We start from the raw sequence: 14988 nt of genomic DNA, 5'->3' as shown, positions 1-14988 counted from the left end.
ACGAACCCGTGTCCCCTGCATCGGCAGGCAGACTCTCAACCACTGCGCCACCAGGGAAGCCCCTCATTGTAGTTTTGATGTGCATTTCTCTAATGATTAGTGATGTTGAGCCTCGTTTCATGTGTTTGCTAGCAATCTGTATGTTTACTTTGGAGAAATGTCTATTTAGGTCTTCCACCCATTGTTGGATTGGGTTGTTTTTTTGATATTGAGCTGCATGAGCTGCTTGTATATTTTCGAGGTTAATCCTTTGTCAGTTGCTTTGTTTGCAAATATTTTCTCCCATTTTGAGGGTTGTCTTTTCGTCTTGTTTATGGTTTCCTTTGCTGTGCAAAAGCTTTTAAGTTTCGTTAGGTCTCATTTGTTTACTTTTCTTTTAACTTCCATTTCTCTAGGAGGTGGATCAAAAAAGATCTTGCTGTGATTTATGTCATAGAGTGTTCTGCCTATGTTTTCCTCTAAGAGTTTTATAGTGCCTGGCCTTACATTTAGGTCTTTAATCCATTTTGAGTTTACTTTTGTGTTAGGTGTTAGGGAGTGTTCTAATTTCATTCTTTTACATGTAGCTGTCCAGTTTTCCCAGCACCACTTATGGAAGAGGCTGTCTTTTCTCCATTGTATATTCTCACCTCCTTTGTCAAAGATAAGTTGACCATATGTGTGTGTGTTTATCTCTGGGCTTTTTATCCTGTTCCATTGATCTATATTTCTGTTTTTGTGCCAGTACTATACTGTCTTGATTACTGTAGCTTTGTAGTATAATCTGAAGTCAAGGAGCCTGATTCCTCCAGCTCTGTTTTTCTTTCTCAAGATTCTTTTGCTATTTGGGGTCTTTTGTGTTTCCATACATATTGTAAAACTTTTTGTTCTAGTTCTGTGAAAAATGCCACTGGTTGTTTGATAGGGATTGCATTGAGTCTGTAGATTGCTTTGGGTAGTATAGTCATTTTCACGATGTTGATTCTTCCAATCCAAGAACATGGTGTATCTCTCCATCTGTTTGTATCGTCTTTAAATTCTCTCATCAGTGTATTACAGTTTTCTGCATACAGGTCGTTTTTCTCCTTAGATAGATTTATTCCTAGGTATTTTATTCTTTTTGTTGTGATGGTAAATGGGAGTGTTTCCTTAATTTCTCTTTCTGATTTTTTGTTGTTAGTGTATAGGAATGCAAGAGATTTCTGTGACAGTGAGCAAGATGGCAGAGTAGTAAGACGTGGAGATCACCTTCTTCCCCACAAATACATCAAAAATATATCTACATCTGGAACAACTCCTACAGAACACCTACTGAATGCTGACAGAAGATCTCAGACTTCCCAAAAGGCAAGAAACTCCCCATGTACCTGGGAAGGGGAAAAGAAAAAAAAAAACAGAGACAAAAGAATAGGGATGGAACCAGCACCACTGGGTGGGAGCTGTGAAGGAGGAAAAGCTTCCACACACTAGGAGCCCATTCACTGGTGGAGACAGGGGTGACAGGGGGAGGGGAAGCTACAGAGCCATGGAGGAGAGCACAGCAACAGGGGTGCAGAGAGCAAACTGGAGAGACTGCTGCACAGAGGATCAGTGCCGACCATCACTCACCAGCCTGAGAGGCTTGTCTGCTCCCCTGCCAGGGCAGCTGGGCCTGGGAGCTGAGGCTCAGGCTTCGGAGGTCAGATCCCAGGGAGAGAACTGGGGTTGGCTGTGTGAACACAGCCTGACAGGGGCTAGTGCACCACAGCTAGCCGGGAGGGAGTCTGGGAAAATGTCTGGACCTGCCTAAGAGGCAATGGACCATTGTTTCAGGGCACACAAGGAGAGGGGATTCCTTCTCCATCTGTCCACAGAAGGCAAAGCACCACCTAAAGAAGCTCCAGAGATGGGCGCAAGCCACGGCTATCAGCGTGGACCCCAGAAACGGGCATGAGACGCTAAGGCTGCTGCTGCTGCCAACAAGAAGCCTGTGTGCAAGCACAGGTCACTATCCACACCCCGCCGGGAGCCTGTGCAGCACGCCACTGCCAGGGTCCCATGATACAGGGACAAGTTCCCCAGGAGAACACACGGTGCACCTCAGGCTGTTGCAATATCATGCTGGCCTCTGCCACCGCAGGCTCGCCCCACATTCCAATTATAACTACCGTACCCCTCTGTCTCCCCTGCCAGAATGAGCAAGAGCCCTCTAATCAGCCACTGCTTTAACCCCATCCTGTCTGGGTGGGAACAGATGCGGGAGGGTGACCTACACACAGAGGTGGGGGCAAAACCAAAGCTGAACCCCAGGAGCTGTGCGAACAAAGAAGAGAAAGGGAAATCTTTCCCAGCAGCTTTAGGAGCAGCAGATTAAACTCCCACAATCAACTCAATAAACCTGTATCTGTGGAATACCTGAATAGACAATGAAGCATCCCAAAATTGAGGCGGAGGAATTTGGGAGAAATTGTAGACTTGGGGTTTGAGGTCTGTGACTGATTTGTTTTTGATTTTTATGTTTATCTTAGTGCAGTTTTTAGTGCTTGTTATCATTGGTGGACTTGCCTATTGGTTTGGTTGCTCTCTTCTTTTTTTATTATTATTTTTTAATTTTAATAATTTTTAAAATTTTAATTACTTTCATTCTTTAATTCTTTCTTTTTTTCTCCCTTTTCTTCTGAGCTGTGTGGCTGACAGGTTCTTGGTGCTCTGGCCTGGTGTCAGGCCTGAGCCTCTGAGGTGAGGGAGCCGAGTTCAGGACACCAAAAAACTGTTAGAACTTGTCCACTCTCACCACTATTATTCAACATAGTTTTGGAAGTTTTAGCCCCGGCAATCTGAGAATGTAGCTAATTTCTGAAGGGCAAAAACTAATTTGAAACAATGCAAGGATAGAAGCTAATCCAAACTATTTTCTTTACCCAAGAATTAAAGGGTCAGCATCTCCCCTCGCCTATAACCCATTCAGGACTTATGTATTTTTTACGGCAGATTTAAAGGATTTTCTAAGGTAATTTTTGCATTTTGAGATTTTCTTTCTACACTTTGTATCAGTTAGGAATTGACTTTATACAGCTAGTAACAGAGATTATTTCTCCCTCACGTGAAAGGGTTCAACAGTCCAGGGTTGCTATAGAAGTTCCATGGTGTCATTATGGACCCAGGCCTTGTTCCATATTTTAGATTTATCTTCCTTAATATCTGGCTTCTCTTCTGGAGGTTAACTCTTATCCAAGATGGTTCCTGAAGTTCCAGTCATCCAAATGGCTACTATATTTCCAGGCGTCACATCAATAATCCAGGAAGAAAACAAGAGGAAAGGGGGTTAGGGACAGACAAGGGCACATGCTAGCTATGTGCTCCCTCTGCAGGAGCCTTTCTATGAGTCCCAGGCAATAATCTGGATGCACTGATCACTTGTAGCTGCAGGAAGCATAGAAAATGTAGCTTCTTCACAGAGCACATTCCCACCCCTTTCTAAAATAGGGGCTCAGAAAACATACATTAGGTTATAAGCAGCAGTCTCTACCACAGATCCTGACTTTCATGCCCAACCCCTCTGTGAGAGGTATCTACACTCTCTGTGGTTTGTACCTTTCCTTAGAGAGGGCCAAGCATCCATTAGAGGGAGATATACTCCTGGCTATGTGACCATGGTTCTGTTATATTCCCTTTATGAGGACCTATGGGTACCTTTCTTGTCTCATTACTAGGAAAAATAATACAGCTGGTTGGTTTGGGCACAATTTGCAGTAACTGTCAGAACCATGGACAGAGATAGCTCTGCTGCACTGCTAGGGGCAGCACATGTATCTCTGTTACCCTGGTAACAAACAGACTGCCAGTTCAAGACACTGTTTTTTCAGCAAAGTTAGAAAATAGATGGAGAGATTTCTTGGAATACATGCATGAATCTATGAATGGTGATTAGTAATTTTTAAAACACTGGTAATCGTAAGCAGGAATCTCCACAGGTTGTTTCTTGTCCACAGATATTTTGAGTATTGTTGTGGACTGAACTGTTTCCCCCCAAATTCCTGTGTTGAAGCGCTAACCCCCCACATGACTGTATTTGGAGATAGGACCTTGAAGGAGATAATTAAGGTTAAATGAGGTCTTAAGGGTGGGTCCTAAATAGATAGGACTGGTGTCCTTTTAAGGGAAGGAAGAAACACCAGAGCTCTCTCTTTGTCTCTATGCACACAGAGAAGAAAGGTCGTGTGAGGTCACAGCAAGGATGTATCCATCCACTAGTCAGGAAGAGAGGCTTTACCAGGAACCAACCCTGCCAGCAACTTGACCTTAGACTTTTAGCCTCTAGAACTATGAAAAAATAAACTTCTGTCATTTAAGCCACCCAGTCTGTGGCATTATGATATGGAAGCCCTAGCAGATTCATAGAGGTGTGAATATGTAGGTCACTCTGTTAGGTCCATTTTCTCCATGTGTAAGCAGCGTGGCCATATCTTGGAGCTATGAACAGATTAGGCCTATTCATTTTTATCCTCATTTTGCATTTACTAGAAAAATGCCAAGTGTCTGACTAACATATAAGCATGTAATGTAAATAATTTATGGAAGGCAAAAATGCTGATGTACAATACAAAAATAAAACAATTTCATCTGGTGTCTTACCCATCCAATACTCTGTTCTGTTAATTTTGGAAGCACATGATTCGGCACTAAATTTGCAACAAATATATGCAATCAGATAAAATAGTACTTTGTGATCTCCAGAGCACAACAAAAGTAATTATACAAGTGTAGTAGAAAGAATTCTAAATTGGCTCCCGCGATTCCCTCCCCCTGGTGTCCACATCCGGTATAATACCCTTCCCTTGATTGTGGGAGCACCAGTGAATATGATGGATGTCACTTCTGTGATTACATTCTATGGCCAAGATGAAGAGATTTTGCAGATATAATTAAAATCTCAAATCAGAATTACTTTGAGTTCATCAGAGTCTGTTCATCAAAAGGAGATTATTTGGGGTGGGTCTGACCTAATCAGGTGAGCTCTTTCAAAGAGATTTAGGCCTTCCCCAAGAACAGACAAGCTCCCCTTCTGGCCTTAAAGAAGCAAGCAGTCATAAGTTCTACAGCTGCCAGAAAATGAACCTGCCAACAACTATGAGAGCTTGGAAGAGGACCCCAAGCCACAGATGAGAGCCCAGCCCCAGCTGGCACCTGGATTGCAGCCTTATGAGACCCTGATCTGGGGACCCAGCTCGAGTTAAGCCATGCCCACACTCCTCACCCGTGGAAACTGTGAGGTAACAGCAAAGGTGTTAAACCGAGATTTATCAGACTCTGAATCCAGGGCTCTTACCCATAACTAGTGGACACTGAGCTGCTGTCAGGCCTGGGGGGTCTAGACTCTGCTCAGGCTGTAAGAATCACAAGTGCAAGTTCTTCAGTATCCCAGAATGTATTTGCCAGCATGTGAACTTGCTAACTGACCATCTATAAGGTCTATATTAGGATTCAGCTCTGTCTTAACCATGGACACTTCATCCATTGTTGACCTACCAGAGTTTCCCTTATTGAAAAGATGTAAGAAAAATAGAGTTGAGTAATTCTGCTTACTTTATCTGTTTTTTCCTCTATTCTTAAACTGTTTAAGACATAGCATTAGAACACTAAAAGCCTTGTTATTTGCTCTTAGCTCTTTTTAAAAAAATAAGCCTCACATTATTATTTTCCCTTCTAGCTTTGAGACACTATTCTTATAGGTCCTGAGACTCTCTTTTATGAACCTTGATTATAGGGCTCTCCTTTCACTGGTTGTTCAAATAGCAATGTTTACAGCAGGACCGATTTAAGAGCCCAAATTGGAAACTACCCAAATCCCAACAAAAACAGAATGAATGCATAAATTGGGGTATGGTCACACAATGGAATACCACATGGCAGTGAGAAGGAATAATCTATGATTACACACATAAGTATGGACGAATCTCATAAATATAATGTTGAATGAGAGAAGACAGAACGAAAAATATTATAAATTGTACAATCCTCTGTTTTCATGAAATACAGAAACAGACAAAACTAATATCTGGAGTCAAGAGTGAACATAATGTTATCCTTGTGATGGGAGAGTAAGAGGAAGGAACACAAGAAGGCTCTGGGTGATGGGAAGATTCTGTTTCTGGAACTGGGTGCTGGTTATACGTGTGGTTTTCAGTTTGTGAAAATTCATTGAGCTACACACCAGTGATATGGGCACTTTTACTTTACTTCAGTTAAAAGTTTGTTAAAATGTAGTTTCCTGGGCTCTACCCCTTAGACTTACTGAGTCAAAATTTTGGGAACGGAGCCTGGAAATCCACATTTTAAGCAGGGTCCCCAACTCCAGGAGATTTTAATGCCTCATAACATCTGAGAGCCACTTGTCTAGGAACCTTTAAAACAAAGGCAGAAATGTAATTATAATTATTTTTCTAACATAAGTAAATATTGATAAAATTAAAAACATCTTCTTAATAATAGCCTCATTAGTAACTAGTCTTCCTGGTAACCTAAAAATGTAACCCAACAAAAAATCCCATATTTTGGTACACGTTTTGTTTTGATTTTGTTTGTTTGTTTCACATTTCAGGAGCAAAGATGGTAACTTTAAACTTGTGTCGATTTTATGGCCAAAAAGATTAATATGGATCATTAATAACTCATGTGTTGCCCAGAGAACAAATTCAGGAAGGAACTGACTTGCATCATTCAGGAAAGTGGTGCTCTTAATGTAATGTTCTCCATTAAAAAAAGAGAGGAAGGGGCTTCAATTTGAACTAAAACTGAAATAACAATATATAATCAGTGTTATTTCCTTAGGTGACCTCTATTCCTACATTTCTAACATATAGGTACTCTACTTCTAAATTACCACAATAGTTTGTTCTGTTTTATTCCCATTTTATAACTGAATAAAGTATTTTTCTCTCTCTTCTAGATTTATGTATTCCTAATACAGAATGTTCAAATGAGGGGATCCAAGCCTAATAAATCTTCAGGTGAATATATTTGTATTCTCCACATGCACCATAAAATTATATGAGCAATGATTATGTACTCTTCTACTCACTCACTTATTAGGTGCCTTGAGATATTCCCTTCATATTTCTCTTATCTAGGGAAAAAAGAAAGTAATTAAGTCTAGAATGCAGAAAAGTCCTCATTTCCAGGCAAATCTTCTGGAACCATAGCTCCAAAGATTTTTTTATCTGCATTCAAACTTAAAAGCACCCATTCTGAAAATATCCATAGCTGATTTGATGTGTAAGAACACCTACAAAACTCTTTGAGTGACAAGTGCTGGGAGAAGGGGAGCGTCAAAGAATAGGAGTCAGTTCCCATTTTAGTCCTTAGAAGGTAGGAACTATTAATTTGGCAATTACTGTAATAGTCTTATCAGACAAAAAAAGTATTATAAAAATAAGACATGAGAAATCTCTATTTCTACCTTGGGATTCTTCTTCTTTCTCTCATGTTGGCTGCACTGACATGGGCAGGTCCATGTGCAGTCAAGGCAGACAAGCAGATGCCGGATACATATCTAAATATGAAAACTCAAGAGTTAACGTGGTACTCCCATCCAAACAGCAGGCCACTGCATCTCTGAATTGAAGTGACTCAGAAATAACATGGTCAGGTGAAGCCAGAATTTTCCTTTGGTTCTGCTCCAAAGCACAAATAATGGTCAATTGTGTGTGTTGGGAGGTGGGTATATGTAGATATGTGTGTATATGTGTATATTTGACCCACAGACATACATATAAAATTTTATAAATGCTATGAAGAAATGAAAAGGGAAAGTGATCAAGAACAATAAATATTGTGTTTATAATTTTATAAGTATTTGAAAGATTATTTTAACCTAGTGGGTACTTGATAGGCTTGTGTAGAGAAAAAGAAAAGCTCTCTGGATTCAGGAAAACTTGAATTCAACTCCTGGTTTCAGATCCCAACTTCATTACTTACTATGTTATTGGGTATTTTCTTAACTTCCCTGAACCTCAGGGTCCTCATCTGTGAAACAAGAAAAATACCATTTACTGCACTAGGCCATTATCTGAGGTTAGCTATAGAACTAGTCATTTTAAAAGCATCCACAAAGAGGCCTAGAAAATAGTACAGCCTTGTTTTGCCCCTACTGTAAGGCACTGCTAACTAAATGTTGTTTCAGAAGCCTTATGCACTAACTCCGCATTTTTATGCTACAGTGGTAAAAATTATATTTCTGCTTTCAAAACTTTGATGACAAGGGGCATGATGTCTGCAAGATAAAGATCTGGAAAAAACAGAGTTCTGGAGATGGCTGGTGGTGATGGTTGCATGACTGTAAATTATCTAATGCCACTAAACTGTATACTTAAGAGTGGTTAAGATGGTAAATTTTGTTATATGTGTTTTGTCACAATTAAATGTTTTAAGATAATGACTAGAAAATGCTTTCACAGTGTGGGATATACAGAAAGTCCTCCAAAAATAATAAATTTTATGCTTGTTATTTCATTCAGTTTCCTGAATGGAGGCCCAAGATGGTCCCATTATGTCAAGAGTTCCTTTCTGGGGAAAAGAAAGCATGTGGTAAGATTAAATCATCAGAATTTTTAGAAAAAGAAAAATCTGGAATGTTTGAATCATCATGGCATTCTTTTCCAATTACAATTAAACTTTTTTCCTATTCCTCCATTTAACCACATCTGAACTATTCTCAACAGGAGTCAAGATAACTCACCCTTTCACCCCTAGATCATTAGCCCCATCCTTACTATGCAAACTTTCTACTCAGCCTGAGCCCACATGTACCTACATCCCTCAATGCCATATTTACCACATCCTAAAATTCTCCTCAATCACTGGCAGCTTCAGACTGCAATATTTCTCCAAACTTGGTCACCCCTAGATATTTTTCTCTGTATGCCCTCTCTAGCAGGTATTTGCCTCTGAAAAATATTTTAATTGAGTTCACCAAATAAAGTGATTTGTTGCATTACATCATGCTATTAATATCTGTAATTGTAATGACATTACACATTTCTTCACAGCATTCAGAAAATGATTTGATAAAAATGAAAATTTGTGAAGGGAGGAAAGATGGAAAAAAATAAATGCATCTCACAGAACAAGCATAATCATTTTTGATGTTCATATTTGTTATCTATGAAACTTCTGATCTACTCTATGTCTTAAGAGTAGAGTTCTTTAAAGTTATTAAGGAACGAACCATGGCAGCTATGGTAGCCCTCTGTAGTGGGCTAGGGAGGAGAAAGTTAACGCACTTCATAGAGGCTAATGTCTGCCTCACAAATTCTGGACTCATGCAGTGCTGTGGAGAAGTTGTTCACAATATAAACAGGTAACCAGAAATGAGGACCTGCCTGTTCCAATGGAAAATCCTTATAAGGAGCCTCTGAAAAAAATGTACCTTGTGTGGAAAACGTGTAGATTATAAGAATGTACAGCTCTTATCCCAGTTTATTTCTCCATTCATTGGATGCATTTATGGAAGGCGCATAACAGGTCTTTGTGGGAAGAAACAAAAAGAAATCACAAAAGCAATTAAGAGAGCTCAAATAATGGGGTTTATGCCAGTTACATACAAGGATCCTGCATATCCCAAAGACCCTAAAGTTTGTAACATCAAATACAGGGAGTAAATTCTATAAAGTTATCATCAATAAATTTATTTTACAGTTGTGTGGTGGTAAAAAAAAAAGTTATTAAGGAAGAATTCTAAAATCTGGAGAAGGTAAAATTATTAACATGCAGCTAAGGTTTTCAGGTCTGCCACATTGCAAGATATGCAATTATAAACTATTCATTAATTCAACAAACATTTATTGGGTGTGTATTGTACCTCTTCTGCACCAAGTCACTTCTTTCTTGTAAGATGGCATGCAGGGAAGAGCAGGTTCTTGGTTTAGAAGCAAGTGGTTTTCTATAAAAGATTTCTTAGGTGCTTCTTAGGTGCTAGTTTATGCAGCAGAGAGATGGTAAAACAAAGTGATGAAGAGCATGGGCTTTGGAGTCAAGCAGATGGGTTTGTGTTCAGGCTCCAATATTACCTGTGTGATTAGTGGTCATGTTTCTTCACTGCTGAGGCGTCAGTCTCATTATCTGTTAATTGTACACAATAAAACTCTCAGCCTCAGAAATCTTTAGGATGAAATATGATCATGCACAATGTCTGGAACATGGTGAACATGCTAGAATTGTTTTTTATAAAAAGTACGGAAGAGTACTTTTATAATTGAAGTACCTGAGCACATGCCCTGTCCTTGCTGGTCGGGGCTGGGGGAGGAGAGCTGAGCCCTGCAGTTCCAATGCCCTTCTCCTGCTTCCAGTGCCCAATCATTCCAAACAGCTGAAAGAATTTGCAGCAACATGGGTAGACCTGGAGGGTATTATGCTAAGTGAAATAAGTCAGACAGAGAAAGACAAATACTGTATGTTATCACTCATATGTGGAATCTAAAAAATACAACAAACAAATGAATTTTTAAATTAATAAAATAAATTAAAAAAAATAAAACCACTTAAGGATCTCACCAGTGGTTTTGTTCTGCATTCCAAACTTCCCATCTCTCCCCCAATATAATTACCTGTAAAAAAATCATTTCTTCTATATAAAATAGATAACCAACAAGGACCTACTGTATAGCACAGGGAACTATACTCAGTATTTTGTAATATCCTATAAGGGAAAATAATAGGAAAAAAAATAGATATATATGTATGTATAACTGAATACACTTTACTGATTACCTAACACAACATTGTAAATCAACTAAACTTCAATAAAAAAAGAAATCATTTCTTCATCTCATAACTCCATTAAAAAAAAACTCAACAAACTCAGCACTATACCCACTCACCCCAAAAAATATGTGCTAGTTCTCTACTGAAAAACTATATAACTATATACATTCGCATCCCTGTCTTCCAATAAAATAAACACTTCCCATTTATATGGTTTATTGTGAACTTCTGTATACTATAACATATCACAATTTGCCAAACCCCTAAAACATGCAGAATATTAGTTCAGTTAAAGACTTGTCACTATCATCTTTTGAGACAGCACACTAAACTACAAATTAAACATGTCATTTTTAAGTAACATATTGAGGTGTATGTTACTAAATTTCATTGAAAATGGCCTACCTCTCAACAACTACAGAGGGTCAGTGCTTGCCCTTGGGAAGAGATGGGGACTTGTAGCGTTTCTTCACACTCCCCATCTGACCTGAGTGAAAATGAAGCTCGGCGGGGGGAGAGGGGGAGTGTACAGTACAGATGCCAAAGCAGCAGCCAGGCCTGGGCTAATCACCATTGATCAAATTCAATTCCAGGCATTACCCAGGTCCCCAGGAAAGTTAAGAGGAGGTAAAGATATCCAATAGAGAATAAGTTACATCCAAGCAAATAAATCACAGAATGGCTGTAAAAATCCAAAATAATTATTTTGGATATTTAGCCTACAGATGTTCATAACAGTGTTGATTTTCATAGCAAAAACCTGGAAATTATGGAATTGGAATATGGAATAATATGGAATAAAACAGAAGATTGATTAGATACTTGTAAGTAAAGCTAAAGAACAGTATACAATAGCATGGCAAATACTCACTGTTATGTGAAAAGAGCAGTTATAGAACAGTGAGAACATTAGACCACTTTACAATTAAAAAAAATACATATATATATATATATTATGCAACCCAGATATCCTTATATTCCCTAAACTTCAGAGTCACCAATTGAAATAACAGTTGAAATTTCTATTCCATTAGATTGTCAAGAAGTCTAGATTTTTTGGGGACCAGTTTCCCTTTTGTCTGGGGGTTACTGAGTAATTCTAAAACTATTTCACACAAGATTCCTGTTTTTCCTTGTCCCTTTAGCGATCCCTTCCCCTCACTGTGGGCAGCTGTTTGGGGCTGCTGTTCTGTTCTGTACCAGCTTCTCCAGGCTGCAGCTGCTCTCCCAGTGCTCTGGCCCCAAGTGTAGCCCAGACACGCCCAGTACTAATGAAAAAGTGATCACTATCACACTTTCTATGCCCCAGTTACTATCCTAAGCACTTTATTTTTCACAAGGCCCTACGAGGATGGTATTAACATTGTTTTACAGATGAGGAAACCAAGGCACCAAAGCCTTTCTTAACTTGGTCACAGAGCTGGAAAATGGCTGAGTCAGGATTCACACGCAGGTCTTCCAGCTCAAAGGCACTGCTTTTATCTAAGAAGCTACCATGTCTTCACTAACTCCCTAGTTTATAGAAACTAGGTGGTAACAGTCAATAAAGTGTGACTGAGGGTGGGGAAGAACAGGAGGGAGCTGAAGGAAACATAAAGCTGAATTTTGCATTTCATGGTTCCCTAATGGCCAGCCTAATCCTTACCTCACAGACTCATGATCTGTCTCACGGCCTCGTCCACATCTCCCCACTCCTGCACACTCACACACACACACACACACACACAGCCCCCAGAGGGCACTGTGCTGACCATGTTTCCAGTATCCTTGGTCCAGGTCCTACCCAACTTCTGGGGGGCCAGACAGGGTGGCTCTCCTATTGATGCTTCGGATTGGCCTCCCAGTCAACATGAGGATTATTTGAGGAAGGCTTTAGGGAAGAATCTTTCTTTGCTCTTTCAGTTTTTGGTGGTTCTAGATGTTCCTTAACTAGTGACTGCATAACTCCAACCTCTGCCTCCATTTGCACAGGGCCTTCTCTACCTCTCTCCTCTGTGAGTCACTTGTGAGTTGTCATTAGATTTAGGACCTACCTGAATAACCCAGGATTGTTTTATCACGAGATCCTTAATTATACCTACAGGTAAGATCCTTTTCCCAAATAAGGTCACATTCACAGGTTCCAAGGGATTAGGATATAAACACATCTTTTGTTGGATGGGGCCACTATTCAACCTGGTACAAGGTCATGGAGCTTTTAAACAAGATACTGTGGCAAGGGAATCAGTGCGTGTGCGTGTGCGTGTGCGTGTGCATAAGAGTTAAAAGTAATCTTTGAGGGCTTCCCTGGTGGCGCAGTGGTTGCGCGTCCGCCTGCCGATGCAGGGGAACCGGGTTCGCGCCCCGGTCTGGGAGGATCCCACATGCCGCGGAGCGGCTGGGCCCGTGAGCCACGGCCGCTGAGCCTGCGCGTCCGGAGCCTGTGCTCCGCAACGGGAGAGGCCGCAGCAGAGGGGGGCCTGCATACCACAAAAAAATAAAAATAAATAAATAAAATAAAAGTAATCTTTGAGCCTGTTTCTAGTGTTTCCAATTGAAACTCAGCTGACTTGAGCAAGTTCCCCAGGATCACACAGAGAGCCAGGAGCAGAACTGGTACCATGTTTAGAAGAACTGAGAGAAATGCTGCATCATCAGCCTGAGCTAATTTGAGCTTCACAAAATTCAGACTTAAATGAATGAGCTATTTGTTTCTCACACTGCTAGTCCCTCACCTGAATAAAAGGGAAAAAATAGAAACGCTTTTTGAGTTCCTTGGGGAAATTTAGGATTGGCTTACTTCAGATCACCAACCAACAAAAACAGAAAAGGGGAGATGATACATTGACTTTTTCAAGCTTGTGGATCTAATTACTATCAATTCCTATCAAGTGATCTCTCTAAAGCTGAGATTCATCTCTGTTACTACTCAAAACCGAGTGTTTCTTCAATGCTATACTGAAAATGGATAACCAACAAGGACCTACCATATAGCACAGGGAACTCTGCTCTATATTCTGTAATAACATAATTGGGGAAAGAATTTGAAAAAGAATAGATACATGTATATGTATAACTGAATCACTTTGTTGTACACCTGAAACTAACACAGCCTTGTTAATCAACTGTACACCAATATAAAATAAAAAGTTTTAAAAAAAAGCAAGTGTTTTTTTTTAACATCTTTATTGGAGTATAATTACTTCAAAATGGTGTGTTAGTTTCTGCTTTATAACAAAGTGAATCAGCTATACATACACATATATCCCCATATCTTCTCCTTCTTGCATCTCCTTCCCACCCTCCCTATCCCACCCCTTTAGGTTGTCACAAAGCACCGAGCTGATCTCCATGTGCTGTGTGGCTGTTTCCCATTAGCTATCTATTTTACATTTGGTAGTGTTTAAGTGCCCATGCCACTCTCTCACTTCATCCCAGCTTACCCTTCCCTCTCCCTGTGTCCTCAAGTCCATTCTCTACGTTTGCATCTTTATTCCTGTCCTGCCCCTGGGTTTTTCACAACCATTTTTTTTTTTTAGCTTCCATATATATGTGTTAGCACACAGTATTTGTTTTTCTCTTCCTGACTCACTTCATTCTGTATGACAGAATGAAGTAGGTTGCTTCCATGTCCTGGCTATTGTAAATAGAGCTGCAATGAACATCGTGGTAAGTGACTCTTTTTGAATTATGGTTTTCTCAGGGTATATGCCTAGTAGTGGGATTGCTGGGTCATATGGTATTTCTATTCTTAGTTTTTCAAGGAACCTCCATACTGTTCTCCATAGTGGCTGTATTAATTTACATTCCCACCAACAGTGCAAGAGGGTTCCCTTTTCCCCACACCTTCTCCAGCATTTACTGTTTGTAGATTTTTTGATGATGGCCATTCTGACCAGTGTGAGGTGTTACCTCATTGTAGTCTTGATTCACATTTTTCTAATGATTACTGATGTTGAGCATCCATTCATGTGTTTGTTAGCAATCTGTGTATCTTCGTTGGAGAAATGTTTGTTTAGGTTTTCTGCCCATTTTTGGATTGGGTTGTTTGTTTCTTTGATATTGAGCTGCATGAGCTGCTTGTAAATTTTGGAGATTAATCCTTTGTCAGTTGCTTCATTTGCAAATATTTTCTCCCACTCTGAGGGTTATCTTTTTGTCTTGTTTATGGTTTCCTTTGCTGTGCAAAACCTTTTAGGTTTCATTAGGTCCCATTTGTTTATTTTTGTTTTTATTTCCATTTCTCTAGGAGGTGGGTCAAAAAGGATCTTGCTGTGATTTATGTCATAA

At 39.8% G+C, this 14988-nt stretch overlaps 1 protein-coding gene and 1 pseudogene across 1 annotated transcript in view; one reads left to right on the top strand and one right to left on the bottom strand.

The window, feature by feature from the left end:
* C7H4orf17 (chromosome 7 C4orf17 homolog) overlaps positions 1–14988 on the bottom strand; it is a 304067-nt gene that overhangs the window by 70205 nt on the left and 218874 nt on the right. The window contains 3 exon segments of the mRNA XM_055085866.1: positions 10026–10077; positions 10220–10369; positions 10510–10562. The gene's annotated coding sequence lies outside the window, so the exon portion shown is untranslated.
* On the top strand, positions 9186–9634 carry LOC102986492 (28S ribosomal protein S18c, mitochondrial-like; annotated as a pseudogene).

This window comes from Physeter macrocephalus, chromosome 7 (assembly GCF_002837175.3).
Source record: "Physeter macrocephalus isolate SW-GA chromosome 7, ASM283717v5, whole genome shotgun sequence".
Classification (NCBI taxonomy): domain Eukaryota; kingdom Metazoa; phylum Chordata; class Mammalia; order Artiodactyla; family Physeteridae; genus Physeter; species Physeter macrocephalus.
This window is presented reverse-complemented; position numbering and strand designations above follow the sequence as displayed.